General features: G+C 45.8%; 1 protein-coding gene across 1 annotated transcript in view; it reads left to right on the forward strand.

Annotated features, from left to right (window-relative positions):
• The window catches only part of LOC136505694 (uncharacterized), a 181,636-nt gene that overhangs the window by 39,824 nt on the left and 114,554 nt on the right, over positions 1–27,258 (forward strand). The window lies entirely within an intron of this gene.

Genomic DNA, 27,258 nt, shown 5'->3' on the forward strand with positions numbered 1-27,258 from the left:
ATATATATATATATATATATATATATATATATATATATATATATATGCATACTCGACAAGATCTATGGATTTATATTTAAAAACCTGTCCAGTTTCTTAATATAAGCCATATAGATTTCTAAAGAAAATTCCAAAATATAGGTACGTATCAGCTCCCACGCCGATTACTTTAGAAACCTTCCCACCGTACATAGCACATGTCCCAACCAATCCCTTAGATTTAGGAAACAATCTGATTGGGAGAGAGAAGATGGTCTGATTTTTCTTTTTTTCCTCGATCTCACATCATTTCCTAAGCCGTGCGTTAATATTGATGCTAAAAACTATATGGCTTATATTAAGGAACGGAGGGAGTATTGTCAAAGTTTCTTTGCCAACCAGAGCCAAAATAAGAAATATTTTAAAATAAAATAATAAATGAGGTATGCATAGGTGGCGCGCGAGATGGCACGTCACGCTGGACCTGGACTACTGCTGGGTCTCTACTGGAGCATGAAACCGACTGTTTAGAAATTTTTTATAGTAGTGTGATGACACACACGTGTGCACATATACACGGGAGTAGACGCAAAGGCAAGAAAAATAAACGTCATGTTCTTCGGATCTGTTTTGGCTGATAAGCTATTACTAAAAGTACGGTTAGCTGATTTGATGGGAGAGAAAAATATTATTTATTAGTTAAAAAAGTACGACTTATAAATTAAATAAGCCCAAACAAATAGGACGAAAACTGTTGGATCGATCTGTGGGGGAAGCAAGCACAGCACAAGGCGTCAAGGCGCATGAAGCATGATGTGTGTGTGTTTGGAATGAACGAACTTGGAAGCCAGGGCCCATGCCTGCCGCTTGCTTGTGCATGCGTGTCGATCGTCATGGTCACTAACTCAGTGCATGCACCAGCACGAGACAATAAGTAGGCAATGCAAAGCAAACCAGCTTGGATGTGGGCTATTATTCTATCGATTTGTATATCTAGCACCAGGAATAATGCGCTGCTCGGTGCTCGCTCTACACGCGACGGCCGTCCTGCTAGCTAGCAGCCTAGCTAGTGCTGCACTACACGATAGATCGCTTTCGCGGGACGCGTAGGTTTCTTGCATTGCTTGTGCAGCTAGCGATGGATATATCTCGATCTCTCGCTCGTGGATATGTATGCATGATGCATCTTTCTCATCTCACGCACATCAGATATCGTCGTCATATCACAGCTTTCTGTTTTGCCGGTGGTGCATGGTTCCGTCCATTTTTTACGTACGCGATCAGATCGATCAGGCACGCGCGCGATCGACGTACGCAGCACTAGGCATGCGCATCGATAGTGCAACCGTACGCACGTTACGTGTGTGGCAATGGCCGCAATGCGTGGTTGCGTGCGTACTGCATGCGCCAGGAAATGATCGATCCACGTTCACAGCAGAGAGCGATCGAGATCCATCCATCCATCATCAGCTAGCATAGCTAGCGGTCATGCGATTCTTTTTTTTTAAAAAAAGAGAAATTAAGGCCATGTTTAGATCAATTAGAGGTAGTTAATAGTTAGGACTAAAATTTAGTCTTAAAACCAGTGACTAAACTTTAGTCACGCCTGTTTGCAGTGACTAAAGGCCGTTAAAGTAGTTTAACAAAGACCAAACTACCCCTAATGAATGCCCAAATCAGGGTGAGGGACCAGCAATAATAAGAGACAGCCCTTGTCCACTGGACACTTTAGCCCACTTTTGGCTACTCTTGGGTGACCAATGTGACTAAATTACTTTAGTCCTTTTTTATCAGTTTGTTTAGCAGTTTAGTAGCTATAGTGACTAAAGTTTAGTAGCTAAACTTTAGCAGGGGTAACCTGTCGACAGAATATCGTCGGTAGTTCTCCGAGGGGTATCCCACAAAGGTAGATTGATCGGCAGAGGAACGTGAGATCAAGAACAAGAAGGCAACAAAGATACACGAGTTAGACAGGTTCAGGCCATCAGTATGACGTAATACTCTACTCCTGTGGTCTGTTGATTTGTATTAGCTATCGTATGATATTGCGTGAGTTTAGAGAGGGTCTCTGCCCGCCTTATATAGTCCGGGGAGCAGGGTTACAAGTCGGTTAGATCTGAGAGATAACCGGAAAGTAATAACTGATTACATGAAACTTGGAATCATACATATCCTAACAGATCTCGTAGTATCTTCAGGATATCTTTCAGATGTCTTGTGAGAGGCGCCGATCAGAGTCGTGCCCCGCAAGGCTTCGTCTTGTGGGCTGGGCCGTCCCTAGGGGCGCAGCCCATGTGGTCTGCCATGGGTATCCGGAGTCGTACCCCCACAGCTAGTCCCCGAGCACCTTGTACCCGTTGTGTAACGCCGTCTTGAGCTTGTCCGAGTAGGTGCGAACAAAGCCGAGCAGTTAAACTCATGGTCCGACCACCGTGATGAGTTGCCGAGCAGTTGTGAGCAGTTGCCGAGCAGCGTGAACTGTAGCCGAGCAGCATAACCCAAGTATGGCTTGCCATAAGGGTGTAAGGAGTTCAAGTTCAGAATCGAAGATTTCTTCGCAGTGGACCAAGTGTGCCCACTTAGAGTCCGGCCACAAGAAAAGGAGATAGTCTTCTTCAGCTTCAAGAGGCGCGGAGTCTTCCAGATTCAAGCAAACACTCACCGCTAGGTGAAGTGTGCCCACTTAGTCCCCGGGATCAAGCGCACACCCCTACCTGGCGCGCCAACTATCGACAAAAGATGTTCGACAGTCCACCGAGGGGTATCCCACGATGGTAGATTTGTCGTAGAGGTGAGCGAGATCAGGAGCGAGATGGTAATACAAGCACCAAGACACAAGATTTAGACAGGTTCGGTCGTTAGTATGACGTAATACCTACATCCTGTGTTCTGATGTATTACATTGAGATGTCGAGTAAGGGACCCCTACCTCTCCTTATATACTCTGGAGGGGTAGGGTTATAAGGAAAGTATCCTATTTGGTACTATATGATAGCTTGCGGTGCACGCCGAGCAGCGCTGTGCGCGTCTTGATCTTGTGGGCTGGGCCACCTCTGATGGTGCGGCCCATGTCTTGTCTTGTGGATACCGGGGGCCGTACCCCCACAGCTAGTCCCTGAGCCTGATAGTAGGTGACGTAGTCACGTGGTGCCAGGGTCAGAAAGGAGAAGACCAGCCGAGCAGGCAGCCAGTCCTCGGGCATAGCCTCGAGATGAGAAAATCGCACATTCACTGCAAGGTGAAGTGTGCCCACTTAGTCCCTGAGCCTGCTGGAAGATGAAGAATGAATCTTGTAGCAGGGTCAAAGAAAAAGAAGTCTAAAAGCTTTGCCGACGTCATCCGACATGCGCGTATCAAGACCCCAGACGTGATGCCTAAGATCAGCACCCTGATCCGAACAACATGGAGCAGCTTGATAGCACACCGATGAGACGTAACAAGATCCGACCACCAAGGGCGAAGTGAGCATTGAGTAGAAGCGACCGGCAAACAGTCCGATCAACTGGTCGGCGACGGAGTCCATGAACCAAGCGGTCCGACCAGTTGAAAGGTCCTAATGGCTAGAGGGGGGTAAATAGCCTAATAAAAATTTCTACAACAACACTTAACAAACCGGTTAGACAATTATGAGGCGAAGCAAGTGTTGCGCTAGCCTACTAAAAATGCAAGCCACCTATTACAATTCTAGTTGATATAGTTTCTATCCACACAATAGCTATGTCACTACACTAAGTTAGTTTGCTCTCAAAGGCTAACTAAAGAGCCACACTAACCAAACTAATAAGCTCTCACAACTAGCTACACTAAAGAGCTTAACAACTAGTTTGCGGTAATGTAAAGAGAGTGAGCAAGATAGTTATACCGCCGTGTCGAGGAGTGAACCAATCAATCACAAGAATCAATATCAATGAAGACCAATCACCTCGAAATCAAATGATGAACACAATGATTTTTTTTACCGAGGTTCACTTGCTTGTCGGCAAGCTACTCCTCATTGTGGTGATTCACTCACTTGGATGTTCACGCGCTAATTGGCATCACACGCCAAACCCTCAATAGGTTGCCACACAACCAACATAAGATGAGGATCACACAAGCCACGAGCAATCTACTACAGTATCTTTTGGCTCTCTACCGGGGAAAGGTCAAGAACCCCTCACAATCACCACGATCGGAGCCGGAGACAATCACCACCCTCCGTACGATGATCCTCGCTGCTCTAAGCCGTTTAGGTGGCGGCAACCACCAAGAGTAACAAGCAAATCCCGCGGCGAAACACGAACACCAAGTGCCTCTAGATGCAAACACTCAAGCAATGCACTTGAATTCTCTCCCAATCTCACAAAGATGATGAATCAATGATGGAGATGAATGAGAGGGCTTTGGCTAAGCTCATAAGGTTGCTATGTCAATGCAAATGGCCAAGTTAGTGAGCTTGAGCCGGCCATGGGGCTTAAATAGAAGCCCCCACGAAATAGAGCCGTTGTACCCCTTCACTGGGCACTACTCGGGGTGATCGGACGCTCTGGTCATATCGACCGGACGCTGGACCCCAGTGTCCGATCGTGTGATGCACACCACGTGTCCCCTCTGTTCAAATACTGAGCGCCCGATCCCAATGGTCAAGTGATGACCGGACGCGCTGCTGCGAAGTGACCGGACGCTGGACCTCAGCATCCGGTCGTTTCCAGTAAGCATCCAGAAATGATTTTTCATGACCGAATGCGTCCGATCATGCTTGACTGGACACACTCAGCGTCCGGTCACACGGCGACTCCCCTGTGCGCTGCCACGTCAGTAGGACCAGACGCAACCTTCCAGCGTCCGGTCACTAAGTGACCCAGCGTCCGGTCAGAGACCGACGCCAACGTCTTCATGCTTCACCTGACCGGACGCGCCAGTCCTACCGAGACCAGCGTCCGGTCACTTACAGTGACCTCCGTCTTTTCTGTCTAGGGCGCCGATGGCATCGACGGACTGTCCGCACTCTACGGGTGGACACTCCACCGGTGAAGTTTCTAACCCTTGCTCAAATGTACCAACCACCAAGTGTATCATCTTGTGCACATGTGTTAGCATATTTTCACAAACATTTTCAAGGGTGTTAGCACTCCACTAGATCCTAAATGCATATGCAATGAGTTAGAGCATCTAGTGGCACTTTGATAACCATATTTCGATACGAGTTTCACCCATCTTAATAGTACGGCTATCGATCTTAAATGTGATCACACTCTCTAAGTGTCTCGATCACTAAAATAAAATGGCTCCTACCATTTATACCTTTGCCTTGAGCCTTTTGTTTTTCTCTTTCTTCTTTTCATGTCCAAGCACTTGATCATCACCATGGCATCACCATCATCATGTCACGATCTTCATTTGCTTCACCATTTGAAATGTGCTACCTATCTCATGATCACTTGATAAACTAGGTTAGCACTTAGGGTTTCATCAATTCACCAAAACCAAACTAGAGCTTTCACTAGTTGATCGGTGGAGAAGTCCGAGCACCAGGTGGTCCGATCACCTGGACGATGATCCTGCAATATAAATATATAGAAAGGGTAGTACATGATGTAAAAATATATGAACTCTGGAGAAAAATCAGCAATGACAATGAAATAGCGTATGCAGCTCTGCGAGCAGTTGGTGTGAAGATGTATTTGTATTTAATATAAACCGCCCGACCAGTTAGTGTGTAGCTGAGTCTCCAGCCCTAACTAGCCTGTTAACCATAACGTCGAGCGCGGAGCCCGTGCGCGTGTAGGAGGAACAAAGCGTCACTAAGGAGCCGCTGTCGACCACCCATAACACAGAGGTCAGACGCTCGTGCACGTGTAGGGAGGAGCCAGAGACAGGGCCGTCTCTGGAGGCGTCCGAGCATCAACGTGACTGTTCGGGGGTTCGGAAAATCATTTGAAGAGCAAACATAGAGAAAACAGCTCGAAGAAATATTATGACGATATACGAAGATTGGAGAATACTTAAGAGAATATTAAAGCATGACTTAGCTTTAGACAGAACGTCTGGTTGGCGGCGTATGACGTTATCTGGTCGGCGTTGACAGCGAGCACCTGGCGGGCGGTGAGTTGTTGGTGAAGACGACCTCGGAGGTGGTTCCGAGATCGGATCTACTATCGCGGGGCTGGTGTAGCCAGCGATGAATCGTCGTCGTGGACCGACATGGATCTCCACGAGATTGTTGACGAGAACGCACTGTTGATTTGAGGTCCATCTGGCTCGCCATGGGATCAAGTGCACACCCCCTACCTGGCGCGTCAACTGTCGACAGAATATCGTCGGCAGTCCTCCGAGGGGTATCCCACGAAGGTAGATTGATCGACAGAGGAGCGTGAGATCAAGAACAAGAAGGCAACAGAGACACACGAGTTAGACAGGTTCAGGCCATCAGTATGACGTAATACCATACTCCTGTGGTCTGTTGGTTTGTATTAGCTATCGTATAATATTGCGTGAGTTTGGAGGGGGTCCCTGCCCGCCTTATATAGTCTGGGGAGCAGGGTTACAAGTTGGTTAGATCTGAGAGATAACCGGAAAGTAATAACTGATTACAGGAATTTTGGAATCATACATATCCTAACAGATCTCGTAGTATCTTCAGGATATCTTCCAGATGTCTTGCGGGAGGCGCCGAGCAGAGTCGTGCCCCGCAAGGCTTCGTCTTGTGGGCTAGGCCACCCCTGGGGGCGCAACCCATGTGGTCTGCCGTGGGTATCCGGGGTCGTACCCCCCACATAACCAAACAAGCCAAAATTAGTTGAGGTTGGCTAACAAATAGTAATACAAAATTAGCTTTTCTATTAGCTCTTCTGTTTAGAAGTGGCTAATTTTGGCTAACTTTTAGGTATTAAAAATTACTCCTTCCCTTATCTATTGTTAGGCGTGCAGGCCAGTTTTACAGGTATCAAGGAATCTCATATAACAAGGTGGAACAGTAATAACCTAAGCAGTCATGCATGCACTAGCACGAGCCGCGCGCCCATGCGCGCGAGTGCAGACGACCACTGTTTGGTCTATGCAGGCAGGCGTTGTACGTCACATGCACTGGTGATGTGTATGGCCAGGATGCATCGATGCATATATATTTACATGTTATACAGATACGGTGAGGGGAAGCAAAAGTTGCTAGGTCTGCAAAGGTAGAATTCATACGGTAGAAGCAGCGGTGACGTACAGAGGTAGCGAATGACCACAGCAGTAGATATGGACATATAGGATCCACATACACATGGCTAGCTATATGATACATATGAGTGTTTGATGGTGTGACGAAGTCTGCGGTCGATGGTCAGGTAAGGTAGATGGATGAACCTGCTAATTCAATATGCCCACACGTCACTAAAGGAAACACTGCCTTTTTTGATGAAGGTTCGTGTGCAGTCTGATGGAATCATATGTTGCCTGCAAATCAGCATAATACACATTGAGGTGGTTGTTAGGACAAAAGTGTGTAGAGGTGATGCAAATAGATGGCATTGGTACCTTGTCTTCTTTGAACTTGCTGAATCCTTGTGAGCTGGTGTACAGATGCATCTAGATGTGTTATATCATCTGCATTTACATGTTCGAGCAATTGGTCATGCAGCTCTGTAGCTCCCTCGAGAGAAACATACAAATAATATACATTTTCCATTCTGAAAATAATATTGGCATTTTTACATATGTTCAGCTATTGCATCGACCCACATGATGTACCAATCATAAACTATGCAGTGGCTTCACAGACTAAAAGGAAATAGCTTTGCTGTAGGAATGTTGTACCGTACCTATGATAGTTTTTTCATGAAACCTTTTGATCATTGTAATGCCACAGCCTCTGATGAAGGACCCAAAGTAGGAATTCTAGCTTTGACAAGGTCATCTGCAAGACAAGCAAGGAGAGGTGGTTCAGGTCCAGCTAAAACCAATCCAACACCACAATTACGACAGAATGAGATGACATCTTCACTATTAGTTATCTCCGGGTCGGGTATGCATGTGGTATCTCCTGACTGAGCAATGCTAGGCATAACAAAGAGCATGCCCCTTCCTCCTTCATCAATGACCAATAGTTCATAGTTAATCAAGGTTTAGGTTTTCCTCAGAAACCATAATGTCCATAGTTCTTTAGGCCTGAGCAAACTATTTCCAGCAGCATAATCCATAAATGACTTAATGAATTTATTTCCTTTTGAGCCAAGCAACAGATAATAATTTCTTGAATTTTTTTCGCGTGATCAATTAAATGAGAACCCTTTTTCTGGTTTGGCACAGCCATTTACCTCAAAGCGCATGAGGCTTGAGGATTTACTCAAAAAGGAAAAAAAAAACATATGCCCAGTACCTTAAATCCAAGCAAAATTTTGGGAAGCATCATGCATAAACAGTTCAATGAAGTTACCTTCTCTACTGGATCAGAGGCAACATATACAATTTAACCAGAATTCCAGAACAACTCCAAAGCATATCTTACCATGAACCTTGACGTGGCCATTAGTCGAAGACAGTGCTGTGTTCAGGTGTCTGCCCTTCAAAACATTTTAAAGACAGCAGTATTTCATCCCTGGATGCGAAGATGAGTTTTGCCAAGTGCATTAATTAAATAAGTCAAGAAATGAATTTTTAAGCAGTGTGAGAGAGGGGCTTGCCTACAAGAGGGTGCTTTTATTGTAGAGGTACTATTAGGCAACATAGAAATTAGGGAAACTCATTGAGCATCACACACAAGGAGGTACAAAAAACCTCGAGGTTCTTTGTCACCTGCTGATGAGGCTTTTATTTTAGAGGCAGCATAACCAAGATAGCATTTTAAATGTATATAGCACTTTTATTCTAGAGGTCGCATAATTCATTTGCCATATCCACTCCAAGTGTCAGTTCTGAAAGTAGTATAATAAAAAAAAAATCAACCGCCATGGTTCCTCTAGGACGGTTGAAATAAGCATGCTTTGCCTTTGATGCACATATGACCTGTTATCATCATGTAAGTAGTAAACTGTATGCAGATATGCTTGTAAATGAGACTGCTAAAAAGGAACCTGCATTCTACAGGTTTCTGAGAATCACCATACAGTAGGGAAAAAAACAGAGAACCCAAGCAGAAGTATGCACACCTAAATTCCATCCTGGTAATACCGAAATCATTTTGGATGCGCAAATGTAAATTAAACCACAAAGATTTTTTATATGAACCTGAACCTGTTTCTATGTGTAAGTAGGTACGCATCCAGATTTTTCAATACAAGCTTAAGAGATGCTTCACCAAGCAATGTACACCGCACTACATCTTACAGTTTCACAGAACAAAGGCTCTTGTACGGCCCGCTCCAAATCTAAATGTCACATAATCCATGGTAATAGCACAAAAAATGGAACAAAAAGATATCATATTTGAGGCATAAAACTTTCGAATCAATCACATGAAGCCAGACTATAGAGACACAATGCCATTGACAGGTATCTGCACTCTACCAACCCTGGTAGAAAGGAGTACATAATTTGACAAATGGGCCTTGCATAGAGAAATCAATTGCTGAGAGTGAAATAATCAGATAATTTGCTGATAAAGCATAACAGTTGTCTAACAGCAATATGTTTGTTAGGAAATGGTAAATGATTGGTTCATGAGCTGTGCTGGTAGGTATATCGCAATAGGAAAAATGTATTACCCAATCTGGTGTCATGCTAATGTTGATAAAAGAACCAAGTGTTGTTAAGAAGAAGTCATGCATCTTTTTATTGTGTAGAGAGCCTTGGGAATAAGATAGGGAAAACCGGCAAATAATGGTTTCGGCGGTTGAATAAATAAAGAAAGGTGCGGTGGAGACTCCCAAAAATAATTGGTCATCGTTTGAAGAGGAAGACATAACCGAAGGAGGAGGGTGGACAGAAGGTCTAAACATAACACCTCTAAAAGATAAGGAAAAATCCATAGATGGTATGCTGCAATTTCATTCTGTAGAAGAAAGGGCTAATATATGGTGTACCCATGTGTAGACTAAAAAATATATTTGTAACTATAACCATCAGTAGTGACAATACAGCAAGCACATTTATACTATGTAAACATGTCATGTCAATAGGCAACAAGAAATCAGCAAATACTTCATCAACTAAACATGTAAAGGTGGGAAGGTATGTAGTCACACAGCTTGGAAGCTGCAGATGCGTTTCCTGGTAACACACAGCAACCTAATAATTAACATGATTTGGCTGCAGCAATATAAAGAGTAAAATGTCCCTTTCAAATACTTGAATGAATCTAAGGCTGCATAGGCTCGCAATACATGGTCACATGTTTGGGCAAATAAAAAAGCACAAAGAAAGGAAATTGGATAGGCAGGAGATAACGCCTCACCTGGAGCATAGTAAATTGTTTTTTATGCTTGGAAATTCCAATTCTAATACTTTATCCTACGTTTATAACAAACAGCAATAGCAAAAAAATGGACCAATCAAATTTAAGCAAAAACAAAGGAAGATGTAGCAGAAAAGGCACATTATATACTAACCTCGAAATTGTACTGATCAGCAGGCGCAATGTAGCCTAAGCCCAAATGAATTATTTGATGGACCAGAAGAACGGGACCAAAACATATAAGGGAAAAAAACAAAGAGGATAGATCTGTACCAAACTGAAACAAAGGCACCCATTGCAGCCACCCAACTATGAATCTGTGCTGAGTAAATACATCATTGGCAATGGGTGTGCTCAGTAACATAACAACCAGCGAATTATGTGAACTAAAGACATCATTGACAATGGACCTGTGCTCAGCAACAAACGCACAAAAACGTAGCAACTAATAAAAACAAAACAACACATGCAAAAGAGAATTGGTAGGCCATAATGACATTGTCATCACAAAACCAATGCAAATAGCAAGAATCATGGAAGAATGAAACAATTAATCATCACTGCACAATTCCATTATCTCAGTTTAAAAAACGTTCATCGTTGCACAATCCCAAAACCTCAGTAGATAACATGAAGAATGAAACAACTGATCATCATTGTACAACAAAAGATATTAGTTGTAGACATGATCCGCACGTTTAAAAACAAGAGGGCGGTAGGAGTCGACGGACTCCTAGGGGAGGGGAGCCAAGATCCTCACAGTGAGGAAGAGAGAGCTGAGGGAAGGGGAGGGGGACAAGGGGAGAGAGTGCAGCTCCACCATGCGCAATAGGCCAGATGCGCTGGTGTGGGGCTCCTCCAGTGATAAAGGCCGACGAGCCAGATCCACACACATACCCGGCCCCGGCGATGGCAAGGAGAGCAGGCACATGAGAAAAAGGTCTTTCCCAGCACACACAAGCGTGGACAGCTCTCATTCATGCCACAACAAAGAGGAAGGAAGGGAAGCCTCATAATCTGCTCATGCAATGCAACTTGCATCGCTGGAGGATATTTACGCGGGCCGTTTCTGTGGATGGGGATTTTCGGGCGACGTGCCTCAACGGTGTCCATGGGAGCGAATTTGGGTTGACGTGGACACGCTGAGAGATTTCAGGGTGACGTAGCTAGTGCAAGCTGCAGTGGAGCAGCATCGCTTTGAAGGCAACAGCTATAAGTGGTGACCATAGAGTACTAACTTGCTCAAATACAGGTATCTCCAAATGGAGATTTATTATCAACCAGCAGTGGCAGAAAAAGCTAGCTATATTACATACTGATAATTAGTCTTCAAGGTTAGAAAAAGACTACCAGACATGTAAAGTTGGCCCCACAAGGTCAAGGCCCAAAAATGTGAATACAAATGTTCTCCTTAAATCAAGCTCTGGACCCGATCAATAACAAGCTGGGATAAAGAGAAAATACACATACAGGTGTTTAAGTAGCAAGCAGCTGAAACAACCATAAATATAGGGCCGAAACACTTCAAGGAGGTCAATCTAATCCCAGTTTTTTTTGCACCATTAGCTCTATTTACAAATACCAAAAGGCATTAGGAAAAACAGAAGCTGCAATGTCCAATCTTTTCATAGGCAAAACATTTCTTTTGTATAGTAGTGGCACATGACACATACTAAATACAAAGACTAACCACCAGTTAGATCTTGTTACCAGCTCTGGCACTGCAAATTCATCATGCCTTTTCTAGCATCGCTATGGAAGGAGGTCTATGTTAGCATCAGAGATCGGAGGGGAAGGATCGGGTAGAATTTGGGAAGGATTGTGGAAGAAGAAAGGGAGCAGGAGGGGAAACACGCAAGATAGCTGGAGGAGGAAGCTTAGTATTGATTTGGTTCTGATTGTATTCTCCCCCTTTCCTCTATCTCTCTCCCAGTATTTATACAAGGCCTTGGCCTCAGCGTGAATCACACAGGCGTAGCTGTGTCTAGCCTAGGATTCACGCCCACTCGTGTCCACCGAATCACACATTGGCGCATCGGGCTCAGTCGCTTCTCCTTAGTTATGGTACGCTCTAGTTCGAAGCGACCGCGACGCGTTCTGATCCAGTGTCGTCCGCCTGGCTGGTGGCTGGATCATGTTCCGCTCCCCCGGTGATGCTAACATCCCCTCCTCGACGAAGACCTGCTTGTCCCCAAGCAGGGGCACGTGGAAACCGCTATCGTAGAGCTTTAGTGTCTTCCTAGGTGGCTAGTGAACGCGGGAGATTTGACCATTGCACGAGCACCTGTGGCACGACGTCGTGGTCGGTGGCGTGGACGCGCCGCTGCAGGACCTTCACTGGAATCTGCAGCCCATCAAGAGTGTTGGGGAGATCAGCCACCGAGTGAGATGTAGGCACTGCCGTCTTGAGCTGGGACACATGGAAGACAGGGTGGATAGCTGAATCCTTCGGAAGCTTGAGCTTGTACGCGACGTCGCCCACACGGACGATGACCTGAAATGGGCCAAAGAATTTGAACGCTAGCTTTTGATTAGCGCGTGGGGTCAAGGATGTTTGGACGTATGGCTGCAACTTGAGGTACACCCTGTCACCAACTACGAATTGGCGTTCAGAGCGAGATTTGTCAGCCTGTGTCTTCATTCGCTTCTGAGCTCTAGCGAGGTGCTACTGAATGAGCGTGTTCATCAGGGACTTCTCCTTCATCCAATCATCGAGAGGGACCGAGTAAACTGCAGTGTCTTCAGAGATCCCAAAGTGCTGTGGATGATGACCATAGAGAACAAAGAATGGTGAATAGCTCAGCGAAGAATGCCATGTGGTGTTGTACCAATATTCGGCCAGATAAATCCAATCGAGCCACTTAGCTGGACAGGCACTGACAAAGCAACGCAAGAACATTTCCATGCATTGATTCACACGCTCCGTTTGCCTGTCGGTTTGTGGATGGTAAGCTGAAGACATCTTGAGAGTGACACCAGCCAAACAGAAGAGCTCTTGCCATAGCTGACTCGTGAACACCTTGTCTCGGTCAGAAACAATGGACAATGGCAGACCATGGAGGCGGTACACATTGGTGATAAATGTCTTGGCCACTGTAAGAGTAGTAAATCGGTGAGCCATTGGGATGAAGTGTGCATACTTGGAAAAACAATCCACAATCACCAGAATGCAATTCTTGCCCCCAAACAGTGGAAGTCCATCCACAAAGTCCATCGAAATGCTTTGCCACACCATAGTGGGAATCGGTAAAGGCTGAAGGAGACCCTAGTACCTAGCGCGATTGGGCTTGGTCTGCTGACAAGTAGGACATGTAGCAACAAACTGGTGAACTGAGGATTTCAGACCTATCTAGGCAAAGAGTGGCTTGATACAACGGTAGGTTGCAGGAAATCCCGAGTGGCCACCCATTGGCGAAGAATGGAAAGCCTCAATAATCTTGTGTTGGAGGATCACATCAGTCCCAACCCAAATGCGTCCCTTGTATCGAAGTAGCCCTTGGTGCATAAAGAAGTGAGGTTCAGAGTTTTTAGAAACAGCTAACTTAGTCAACAGTTCCTGAGCCCGAGCATCAAAGTTATAACTATGGATAATGGCATCGAGCCAGGAGGGCACTGGAGCTAACACCGTAGATAACTCCTCTAGGTGGCCAAGGCGAGATAGTGCATCTACAACTCGATTGTCAGTGCCCAGTTTATAGACGATGCGGTATTGCAACCCCAACAGTTTAGTGAAAACTTTTTGTTGCCATGTAGTGTGAAGGCGCTGATCACTCAAATGGATGAGGCTCTTGTGATCGGTAAAGATGATAAACTCACCAAGCTACAAGTATGAGCGCCACTGATCGACAGTAATGAGAATAGCCATGTACTCTTTCTCATAGGCCGACAATCCTTGGTTCTTGGGGCTGTTACTAAGGAAAGCGAGTGGATGTCCCTCCTGAAGGAGCACAGCACCAACCCCATAGTGAGAAGCATCAATCTCAATGCAGAACTGGCGCTTGAAATCAGACAGTGCTAGAATGGGAGCTGAGCACAAACACTTCTTTAGAGTTTGGAATGTCGTCTCATGTTTAGAAGACCAAACGAACAAAGAGTGTTTCTTCAACAACATTGTCAGTGGCTTTGAGATGACTGCATAATGACGAACGAAACAATGATAGAAGCCTGCAAAGCCGAGAAAGCTACGAAGTTCTTTGACTATAGTCGGCGTTGGCCAGGATACCACTGCCTCAATTTTAGCCAGATCTGTAGACACACCTTTGGAACTAATGACATGACCCAAATAAGAGATCTCAGTTTGTGCGAACTTGCACTTGGATAATTTGATGCGCCACTGATATTTGGCTAGAAAAGAAAATACCAGATGTAGATGGTCGATATGCTCCTCAAAGGACTTGCTATAAATGAGTATATCATCAAAGAAGACAATAGCACATCGCCGGAGGCAAGGTTTTAGAGTACTGTTCATGGCACCTTAGAAAGTGCCTGGCGCACCAGAAAGTCCAAAGGCGACGACCTTGAATTCATAATGGCCCACATGAGTGGAGAACGCAATCTTATGCTCTTCACCTTCACGCAACCGTATCTGGTGATAGCCTGATAGGAGGTCCAGAGTGGAGAAATACCGGGCACCCACGAGCTCATCCATCAGTTGTTCAAACACTAGAATAGGGAATGTAGTCTTGATAGTGAGGGCATTGAGGTAGCGATAGCCCACACAAAATCTCTAGGAGCCGTCCTTCTTACATACCAGCAACACATGCGAGTTGAATGGTGAAGTGCTAGGTTGTATGATTCCCTGTTGCAGCATAGATTCAACCTAAGATTCAATCTCATCCTTGAGGGCTGGTGGGTAATGGTATGGTCGCACTATCTGTGACAGGCCTAGCTAAAAGCTCTAGTTTGGTTTTGGTAAATTGATGAAACCCTAAGTGCTAACCTAGTTTATCAAGTGATCATGAGATAGGTAGCACATTCCAAGTGGTGAAGCAAATGAAGATCATGTCATGATGATGGAGATGCCATGGTGATGATCAAGTACTTGGACTTGAAAAGAAGAAAGAGAAAAAAAAGGCTCAAGGCAAAGGTATAAATGGTAGGAGATATTTTGTTTTGGTGATCGAGACACTTAGTGAGTGTGATCACATTTAGGATCGATAGCCGTACTATTAAGAGGGGTGAAACACGTATCAAATGTGGTTATCAAAGTACCACTAGATGATCTAACTCATTGCATATGCATTTAGGATCTAGTGGAGTGCTAACACCCTTGAAAATATTTGTCAAAATATGCTAACACATGTGCACAAGGTGATACACTTGATGGTTGGCACATTTGAGCAATGGTTAGAAACTTCACCGGCACCCTTTATAGAAAAGACGAAGGTCACTGTAAGTGACCGGATGCTCAGGACCTGAGTCCGGTTAGTCTGACGTATGATGACATTGAGTGACCGGACGCTAGGTGTGTCCGGTCGAGCATGACCGGACGCGTCCGGTCATGATTTCTCATTTCTGGATGCTTACTAGAAACGACCGGACGCTGAGGTCCCATGTCCGATCACTTTGCAGCAGCGTGTCCGGTCATCACTTGACCGTTGGGATCAGGCACTCAGTATTTGAAGAGAGGGGACATATGGCGTGCATCGCACGACCGGACGCTGGGGTCCTGCGTCTGGTCGATATGACCGGAGCGTCCGGTCACCCCGTGTTGTGCCCAGTGAAGGGGTACAATGGCTCTATTTCATAGGGGCTTCTATTTAAGCCCCATGGCTAGCTCAAGCTCACTAACTTGGCCATTTGCATTGACATAGCAACCTTGTGAGCTTAGCCAAAGCCCTCCCACTCATCTCCATCATTGATTCATCATCTTTGTGAGATTGGGAGAGAATCCAAGTGCATTGCTTGAGTGTTTGCATCTAGAGGCACTTGGTATTCATGTTTCGCTGCGGGATTCGCTTGTTACTCTTGGTGGTTGCTGCCACCTAGATGGCTTGGAGAAGCAAGGATCATCGAGCGGAGGGTGGTGATTGTCTCTGGCTCCGATCGTGGTGATTGTGAGCGGTTCTTGACCTTTCCCTGGCGGAGAGCCAAAAGGTACTCTAGTGGATTGCTCGTGGCTTGTGTGATCCTCATCTTGTGTTTTTTGTGCGGCACCCTATTGAGGGTTTGGCGTGTGATGCCAATTAGCGCGTGAACCTCCAAGTGAGTGAATGGCCACAACAAGGACTAGCTTGTCGGCAAGCAAGTGAACCTCGGTAAAAAATCATTATGTCATCATTTGATTCTGAGGTGATTGATCTTCATTGTTATTCATTCTTGTGATTGATTGGCTCCTTCCTCAACACGGCGGTATAACCTTCTTGCTCACTCTCTTTACATTACCGCAAACTAGTTGTCAAGCTCTTTAGTGTAGCTAGTTGTGAGAGCTTGTTAGTTTGGTTAGTGTGGCTCTTTAGTTAGCTTTTGAGAGCACACTAATTTAGTGTAGTGTCATAGCTATTGTGTGGATAGAAACTATATAAACTAGAATTATGGTAGGTGGCTTGCTATTTTAGTAGGCTAGTGCAACACTTGCTTCGCCTCATAATTGTCTAACCGGTTTGTTAAGTGTTGTTGTAGAAATTTTTAATAGGCTATTCACCCCCGCTCTAGCCATTAGGACCTTTCAAGTGGTATCAGAGCCGAGGTCACTGTGATTTAAGGCTTAACAACCTTCGGTGTAAAAATGGCTCAAATCAACAACACAAAGAAGCCACCCTAATTTGATGGTATAAATTATCCTTATTGGAAGTGAAAGATGACCACACATATCAAGTCAATCAATAGAAAGGTGTGGAAGGTGGTAGAAACCAAAATTGAGATTGATGATCCGGAGAATCCCACCGTGACCAAAGAAGTGCTTCTCCAAAACAATGACATTGCTCTAAGTGCCATTCATGATGCAATTGATGAAAGAACATTTGAGCAAATCAAGAATATCGAGATGGCTCATGAGGCTTGGAAGAAGTTGGAGGAATCATTTGAGGGCACTCAAGCCGTGAAGGGTGCAAAGGCATATATTCTCAAAGAGAAGTTTGCAAGCTTCAAGATGGAGGATGAGAGTGTGCCGAAGATGTTCCATAGGCTTCAAGTGCTTGTCAATGATCTCAAAGCACTTGAAGAAGAGGTGAAGGACAAGGACTTCTCCCATAAGTTCTTGAGATGTTTGCCTTCAAGATTTGGCACATTGGTCACTATTCTAGTGAGGAGTGGTTTGTACACCATGACACCAAACCAAGTGTTGGGAGATATAATGACCGATGATACATATAGAGATGACGATGAGAAGGAAGAAAAGAAGGAGAAGAAAGATGAGAAGAAGGGTGAGAAGAAGAAGAGTGTGGCATTCAAGGCCACATCATCCAAGGGCAAGGCAAAGCAAGATACATCAAGTGAAGATGGTGGCTCATGGGATGATGATGATGATGATGAGAAGATGGCTCTCTTTGTCAAGAAATTTTGCAAGTTCATGATGAAGAAAGGGTACCGTGCTAGAAGAAAGAAATCTTTATCCAAGAATAAGGAAGAGTCAAGAAGGTGCTTCAAATGTGAAAGCAAAGATCATCTTGTTGCTCAATGTCTATACAATAGCGATAATGATGATGACAACAAGAAGAACAAGAAGAAGGACAAGAAGGAAAAGAAAGAGAAGAAGGACAAGATTGAAAGGATCAAGATGCCCAAGAGGGGGGTGAATTGGGCTAATTCTAAATTTTCTTGCAATAATCAAATCCTACGGATAGCCCAATTAACCCCTTGTGCCTAGAAAAAGTGTTTTTATCAAATCAACGCACAAAAGACTTGCAACCTATATTCCAAACTTACTCTAGCATAGCAATCCTATAAATGTAAAGACAAGTATTGAATTGCTCAAAGTAAATACTTAAAGTAAATGCTCAAAGTAAATGGAGAGAGGAACGCGGCGATGTTTTGCCGAGGTATTGGAGAGTCGCCACTCTCCACTAGTCCTCGTTGGAGCACCCGCGCAAGGGTGTAGCTCCCCCTTGATCCACGCAAGGATCAAGTGCTCTCTACGGGTTGATTCTTCGACACTCCGTCATGGCGAATCACCCAAAACTGCTCACAACTTGAGTTGGGTCACCCACAAGCTCCGCTGGGTGAACACCAAACTTCCAATCACCACCAAGCCGTCTAGGTGATGGCGATCACCAAGAGTAACAAGCACGAACTCTCACTTGACCACGCGAAGCCTAATGAGAAGATGGATGCACACTTTGCTACTCTTGATTTGCTAGCGAGGCTACTCTCTTGGATTCTCAAATCACAAACACCTCACTAGGACCTTACTCTTCTTGGCACTCACAAACGTGTTTCTCAGCTGTTGGAATGAGCAAAAGTTACTCCACTCACGAGTGGATCATCTATTTATAAGGCAGCCTGAAAAATGAACCGTTATGAGCTTCTGTGGGGTGACCGGATGCTCCGATCGTTTTGACCGGACGCTCCGATCAGTTCAACCCGTGCAACAGTTTTCACATGATGACCGGACGCGTCCGGTCGCTCTTGGATGCTTACTGTAAACGACCGGACGCTGGATACTCAGGGTCCGGTCAGCACTGACCGGACGCGTCCGGTCACTCTTTCTCAAGTCTAGACCCTTACTGGAGTCGACCGGACGCTGGCCCTCAGCGTCCGGTCACACGACCTTCCAGCGTCCGGTCACTCGAGACTTGTTCTCCTTAGTCAAATGAACTGACCGGACCCTGCGGCCAGCGTCCGGTCGCACCGGAGCCAGCGTCTGGTCAGTATTTGACCCTCCATTCACTTCCAACTTTCGATCATATGTGAATGAAGTTTGCTCCAAAGGATCTTAGGCATTCATAGGAGCTACCTAGAGCTAGTTTTAACAAGTGTGCACCACACCTAACTCACTAGACTCAACTAGGTCAAGCTACCCGTTCATACCCCCCTTCATAGTACGGCCAAAGGAAAAAACAAAGTCCTAAACTACTCTAAGTGTCTCTCCAACTTCAATTGACACTTAGAACTAGTTATCCTTAACCTTGTCGTCCATCCTTTGAAAATCGAAACGATTTCCATCGTAGGGGCATGACAACCTCAATTGCCCAATCGATCTCCATTACCATGACCTAACTTAATTGCCTCTGCAAAACACACGTTAGTCATAGTAATCTTGTATTGACATTAATCACCGAAATCCACTTAGGGGCCTAGATGCTTTCAATCTCCCCCTTTTTAGTGATTGATGACAATACCACCTCGAGTATATTATGGAGTGAGGTTTTTGATGGGCTTGGTTCATATAAGCTTTTGTCGTTAAGAATAAAAGAGTTAGGCAAGCTTATATGACCCAAGCCAACACAGTGTACTCAAAGCATATGAATTAAGCATGAGTACAAGTAACAAAGCTCATTTGCTTCGAAGTATAAACACGGAAGCAAAAGCAAATGAGCATAACACAAGTGATATAACATATAGATAATGCAAAGTAGAAATCACACATGTCAAATATCACAATCACGTAGATAGCACTATCACATATATATAATAGTATGCATGAAAGTAAACACACGAATGCATAAGTAATAGTGTATCACACCAATAAAAACTCCAAATGTATATAATAAACTAATACTAGATAACTAGCTCCCCCTAAAACTCGCTCCCCCTGAGTCTACATACTCAAGCCCTCTCCCCATTTGGCGTCAAACACCAAAACCTAAGGCGGGGCTGCAGCGGACGAGCCGGGCGCTGAAGAATGTGGGGCAAGCTGGAACTGGGCACCATCATCATCTGACCCTGAGCTCTGAACAGACCGACCCTCTGTGGCAGGAAGTGTCGCTAAAGCGGTCTGGGTCTGAGCTGGGGCTGGGGCTGCCTGTGAAGCTGCAAGTATGTCTGTCGTAGGATCGGATGAGGCGACAGACGAGGGGAGCCTCTGAGTAGTCACTGCGACTGGAGCTGCTGTAGATGGACCGGCGGTATGCATATGAGGCGGAGTAGGCATGCCGGTCAACTCGCTGAAGGATGCTCCAAGACTCCTGGAGACTGACGTCTCAGGCACGAATAGCGAGGAAGACTGCTCTGGTGTGAAGCCCGTCTGAAATGGAGTGAACTGCGGGGCTACCACGGGTGAGGCTAACCACTGGGACACCTATATAGGAGGTGAAGCAAACTGAGCTGGAGGCTGTCCCTGACTCTAGAGCCCACTGGGCTGTACTGCTGGAGTCGTCGAAGTGGTAGGAGGCTGTGCAAGCTGGGGTGAAGGCTGTGGCAGTGGGACCCCAATGGCTGTCACTACATGCTGCATGAATCCCATGAGCTGCTGCTGCATAAGTAACTGCTGGTGCTGAAGGAGCTGCTGCTGCTGCTGGAATTTGTCCTGACGAGCCTAAAACTGTGTGAAGTTGGCAGCTGTCTCCTGTGCCTGTCGTGTCTGATCCTACTGCATCCGCTCAAGAATAGCAATGAGAGCAGGGTCTGTCTGCGGAGCAGGTGGAGCAGAACTGGAGCTACCAGCCTCTGCATCGTGTCTGCGTGGAGGCATCTGAGGTATAGGCTGGTAGTCGTCGTCAGAGCTGTCACTGTACTCGCTCACCTCCTATTATGCCTCTAGGTCCTCCTCCTCAGTGGCTGCAATCCCTCTAATGATCTCATCCTGCTGAGCTGCGGACTCTGGCACGTCAAGACGACGGCTAGGCTATCTGGGTGCCTGAGGAGTGGTGTGTCTGATCCTCTAAGACAGGTTGTAAGCTAGGAACTCTGTGGTGGCACCTGTATACTCATCCATCATACCAGGAGGCTTATCAAGCACAGCTCTGCAGATGAGGAACATGATCTAGTGAGCATAGGGAAGCTGCCTACGACCCTTGAATCCCTCAGCTATTGTGTCCTCCATCTCTGAAAGCAGGAGATCCCAGATATCAAATACTGTCTGTTGCATGATGGCATTGAGAAGCCAGAGCTGTAAGCGAGTCAGGCCCTCCCTGTATCCCAACTTGGGAAGCAGTGTCCTCCTGATGATGGCCTCTAGCACTCTCGCTATAGGAGTCAAGTCACTTGGGTTCCTGCTCGACCCCTCACCAAAGGGCTCCTTGAAGCAATGGCGCACTAAATCTGTAGGGGGCACCAGCCCTCCATGAGGATGCCTGGGAGGTCCCTGCTATCCATAACAAACCTCATGCATCTTGATGGGCTACTCCTATAGCCTCAGTATCTCTCTGACCCTGCCACTCATCACTCTGTAGTCTTTGCCTCTGAAAGCAAAGTGAATAAACCTGTGATGTGGATCGATGAAGAGTGAAGCATAAAACTGACGAACCCAAGATGGTACATATATCCCCGTCCATCCAATCAAATCTGTCAGTCCTGGCAAATATGACAAGTATGGCCGAATGCTCTCTCCGGCTGCTGCCACAATAGACTCTATCTGACAGACTCTCTGAGATCTGAACACTGCCCCACTGTTGAGATAAGCATTGTAGAAATCCTCCTGCAGTGGCGTGTAGAAACCCTCAGCTGCTCTCTCTTCCCTCCTCGGAGGAAACCAAACCTCAAATTCAACAAATCGCAGCTACTGAACCTGCCTGGCGGTAGCGGCCCTCAAGTCGAGGTGTACCACTAGAGGTGGACCCTGTGGTCTAGGTGGAGGACGTGATCCCCTCCGCTGTGTCGGCGGCCTCGGCGAGACTGGTACACGGGTCCGTTCAGAGCGGCGAAGCTAGGGTGCCGGCTCTGTCTCCTCGGCCTCCTGGGTCTGCTGAGGCTCTGCTGGTGGGGGCTGCTGCTGTGCTGATGGACCCTCCTCAATGGCAACCCATCATCCTGCAAATGTGGCAGTCCCAGCTGGACTACCGTGACGACGCTCAACATCCTCAATCGCAGCTCTCAGTGCTGGTGAAACCGGCTGATCTGCAATGACAACTCCGCTGCGGGCACCACCTCTCTCGGCACGCTCTGCAGCCTCTGCAACAGCTGCTGCTCTTGCTGTCTCTATGTCGGGGTACTTCCACTTCTTGGATGTCACCTGCTTGGTTGACTTGCCCTTCGATCCGGCTGGCTGGCAAGGCGGGGGCCTCCGATCATCATCACCTGGGCACCACCAACATTCTTGGTGCGGGCCATCTGAACTGACAAGATGGTGAACTGACGCTGATGAGGATCAACAGACGAACTGAACCTCTCGAGGCTTGGCCTCGATCCTTACTCGCGAGCTTGGCTCCGAGTTGACTGCCAACTGCTACAAGAACCACAACGGAACCGACTCGCTGCACGATAGAATAGATGGATATACAGATAAATACAATATGTCTAATAGATGCGAAACCCTAATAGAGAAAGCAATGTAGATGCGAACTTGAATCGAATGGCTTTCTACCTGACGATCCGCGAATCGAGAAAAGATGAGATGTCACGCGGGGGAACCTCGGAACCGGCTAGGGTTAGGTCAAAAGTCCTGAATGTAATGGGGAATCAGTGAACTGTAATTTGATTTAGGTCACAATAGATCAAGATTGAGAATGCCTGGCCTTACCAACAATGGAGGAGGTAGGATTAGGGCACAATGACTCTTGATGACCCTGGAAGACCGGAGGCACGGCGGTGAGGCTTGGCAGTGGGCTCGTGGTGCGGAGGGCACAGTGGCGCACGGGGAGGCACGGCGGCGCGGCTAGCTTTGGTGGCGCACGGCTGGCGAGGGGGCCGGGCGAGCGCGAGCAAGGGAGGCGCGGGCTGTGCTGGCGCGATGGCGCGATGGCGCTGGCGGCGAGGTACGGTGGCGCGCGGCACGGCTGCGGGCTAGGCTGCGGCGGTGAGTTGGCGGCGGCGCAGGCTGGGGCTCGGAGGCAGGTCACGGCTGGATACGAAAAAGGATGTGGTGGTATGGTTAAATAGTCCCCCAAACGCGATAGAAAAGGAAACGGAAAAGAGTCCTGAAAACGCGCGAGATCCACTGACCGGACGCTCCGGTGGTAGCGACCGGACGCTACCACCCAGCGTCCGGTCGATTCCAGAGAGGTCCAAATCCTCTGAAATCAGGACCGGACGCGTCCGGTGGTCCAAGACCGGACGCAGGTAGGGTCCGGTCAGTACATCATGGTCTTCCTTCGATCAACCGGACGCTGAACCCTTCCTGACCGGACGCACAGAGGCAGCGTCCGGTCACTCCTTCACCAGCAGTTCACCTCCTGTGAACTGACCGAACGCTGGACAGTAGCGTCCGGTGCAGCGTCCAGTGCACCTTTTCCAGCAAATCTTCAAACATCCTTCTCGCTGCCTGTTCCCAATCAAGTCCCAACTTGAATAAGATCCAAATAAACACCAATTGGGACTGATGTGAGTGACCTCTCTCAAACCCTCATATTTTTCAAAATATTTTGCCTTAGGCTATAATTCTTTTTAAGAAAATAGGCAATAAGAGGGCAAATGGAACAAAACGTCAAAACAACATTCATGCATATGCAATACTTGTAAGTAAATCTAGTTGCTTGTCAAGTTTGATCCAAGATTAAGCTTCTTCACACGCTTTTGGGCGGTTATCTTAACCATGTTAGACAAGCCCTATATGCATTGCCACAAATTAAACATGTTGTATATTACAATGAATGCAAGGGACAACACAAACTCAATTTTTAGTGAAGTTACCAAAATCAAGTACATTGAGCTCATTCCGCAATCTACAAAATGTAGCCTCATCTAGCGGTTTAGTGAAGATATCCGCTAATTGATCTTTGGATCTTACGCCTTCTAGTGATATATCATTTTTAGCCACATGATCTCTTAGAAAGTGATGGCGGATATCTATATGCTTGGTGCGAGAGTGTTGAACCGGGTTATTTGCAAGTTTTACCGCACTTTCATTGTCGCACAAAAGAGGTACTTTCTCTAGAACTACTCCATAGTCTAGCAAAGTTTGTTTCATGTATAATATTTGTGCACAACAAGCACCCGCAGCAATGTATTCCGCTTCAGCGGTGGACAAAGCCACACTATTTTGTTTCTTGGAGGACCAAGACACAAGTGATCTACCAAGCAAATGGCACCCTCTGGATGTGCTTTTTCTATCAACTTTGCATCCGGCGTAATCCGAATCGGAATAGCCAATTAATTCAAATAAAGCTCCTTTGGGATACCAAAGACCAATGCTTGGTGTGTGCTTAAGATACCTAAGGATTCTTTTTACGGCAATTAAATGTGTTTCCTTAGGACTAGCTTGAAATCTAGCACACATACACACACTAAACATGATATCGGGCCTAGATGCGGTTAAATATAACAAGCTACCAATCATAGAACGGTAGAGAGTTTGATCAACCGGGTTACCTCCCTCATCTAGGTCGAGATGTCCATTTGTAGGCATTGGTGTCTTGATTGACTTACATTCATCCATCTTGAATCTCTTGAGAAGATCTTTTGTGTATTTCTCTTGAGAGATGAAGATGCCTTCTTTCATTTGCTTGACTTGAAAACCAAGAAAGAATGTAAGCTCACCAATCATTGACATCTCGAATTCCTTCGACATCAATTCACCAAATTCTTTGCATGAGTCTTCATTTGATGATCCAAAGATGATATCATCAACATATACTTGACAAATGAAGATATGCCCATCAAGCTTCTTGGTGAATAGTGTGGTGTCGACCTTCCCAATGGTGAAGCCCTTCTCAATGAGGAAGTCCCGAAGGCACTCATACCAAGCTCTTGGGGCTTGCTTAAGCCCATATAGTGCCTTGGACAACCTATAAACATGATTAGGATGTCTAGGGTCTTCAAACCCGGGAGGTTGATCAACATAGACTAGTTCATTTATAAAGCCATTTAAAAAAGCACTTTTCACATCCATTTGATATAGTTTCATTTCATGATGTGATGCATATGCAAGAAGGATACGGATGGCTTCTAATCTTGCAACCGGTGCAAAGGTCTCTCCAAAATCCAAACCTTCAACTTGAGAGAACCCCTTTGCAACTAGTCTTGCCTTGTTCCTCACAACAACACCTTGATCATCTTGCTTGTTGCGGAACACCCACTTCGTTCCAATGACTCTTGCACCTTTTGGTCGCTCTTCAAGAGTCCAAACTTCATTGCGAGTGAAGTTGTTCAACTCTTCATGCATGGCATTGATCCAATCCGAATCTTTAAGAGCTTCTTCTACCTTGGTAGGCTCATAGCAAGAGACAAAAGAGTGATGAGCAATAAATGAAGTAAGCTTTTGAGATCGAGTCATCACACCCTTTGTTGGACTCCCTATAATGAGATCTTGTGGATGATCTTGTAGGAGAGGTGTATTTCTTCTATTGACCACTTGAGGAGGAGGTTGTGGAGCATCAACATCTTGTGCTTGTACCACCATTTGCTCATGGGAGATATGAGTATCTTTATTTTCCACTCTCCCATCTTTTTCACCATCTTGTGGTACATTTGATGAAGAAGGTTGGTTGATGACTTGTACATCATCTTCATCATCTTTTGGCTTGATGTCTCCCACCGGAATATTCTTCATAGCCTCCCTCAATGGTTCATCACCTACATCATCAAGATTCTCATGTGCTCCTTGGGAGCCGTTAGATTCATCAAATTCCACATCATATGTTTCTTCAACCAAGCCGGTGGCATGATTAAATACTCTATATGCTTTGGACTTCAATGAGTAACCAACAAGAAAACCTATATCACAATGTCTTTGAAACTTCCCTAGGTGTTGCCGCTTCTTGTAGATGTAGCACTTGCAACCAAACACCCTAAAGAAGGAGACGTCCGGCTTCTTCCCATTGAGCAACTCATACGGTGTCTTGACAAGGAACTTTTGAAGAAATAGGCGGTTGGATGCATAACATGTGGTGTTGATTGCTTCCGCCCATAGAGCTTCGGGGGTGTTGTACTCATCTAGAATTGTCCTTGCAAGAGTGATCAAAGTCCGGTTCTTCCTCTCAACTACACCATTTTGTTGAGGAGTATAGGTTGAGGAGACTTCACGTTTGATTCCAACTTCATCACAATACGCTTCTATGTTTGTGTTGTCAAATTCTTTGCCATTGTCACTTCTTATCTTCTTGAGCTTCACTTCAAATTCATTTTGAGCTCTCTTGGCAAACTTCTTGAAACAAGATGCAACTTCGGATTTGTCATGAAGGAAGAACACCCATGTATACCTTGAATAGTCATCCACAATCACAAGACAATAGAGATTTCCTCCCAAACTCTTGTATGTTGTTGGTCCAAATAAATCCATGTGTAGGAGTTCTAGCACTCTTGTGGTTGACATGAAAGCTTTGGTTGGATGAGTGTTTGTAACTTGCTTGCCGGCTTGACATGCACTACAAAGCTTGTCCTTCTCAAACTTCACATCCTTCAACCCTCTCACCAAATCATTCTTCATAAGCTTCTTGAGTGAGCTCATCCCAACATGAGCAAGTCTTCTATGCCATAGCCACCCAAGTGTTGTTTTGGTGAATAGGCAAGTCTTCAAGTTTGCATCTTCGGAGGTGAAGTCAACTAGATATAAATTGTTGTATCTAAATCCATTGAATATCACTTGTTTATCATCTACTTTGGATACAACAACTTCCTTCTCGGTGAATAAGCATTGGAAGCCAAGATCACACAATTGCCCAATGGATAGCAAGTTGAAACTCAATGAGGCAACATAGAGCACATTGGAGATGGAATGATCATTTGATATTGCCACTTTGCCCAATCCTTTAACCTTGCCCTTTGAATTATCTCCAAATATTATTTTCTCTTGTCCATCTACCTCTTCATCTAGTGAGGTGAAAATACGAGGATCACCGGTCATATGTTGAGTGCAACCACTATCAATAACCCAATGACTTCCACCGGTCTTATAGTTCACCTTGCGTTCACCCCTGGCCATAAGGCATAGGTGTGTAGAGGATGATGGC

The sequence above is a fragment of the Miscanthus floridulus genome, chromosome 14, assembly GCF_019320115.1.
Source record: "Miscanthus floridulus cultivar M001 chromosome 14, ASM1932011v1, whole genome shotgun sequence".
NCBI classification, from domain to species: Eukaryota; Viridiplantae; Streptophyta; class Magnoliopsida; order Poales; family Poaceae; genus Miscanthus; species Miscanthus floridulus.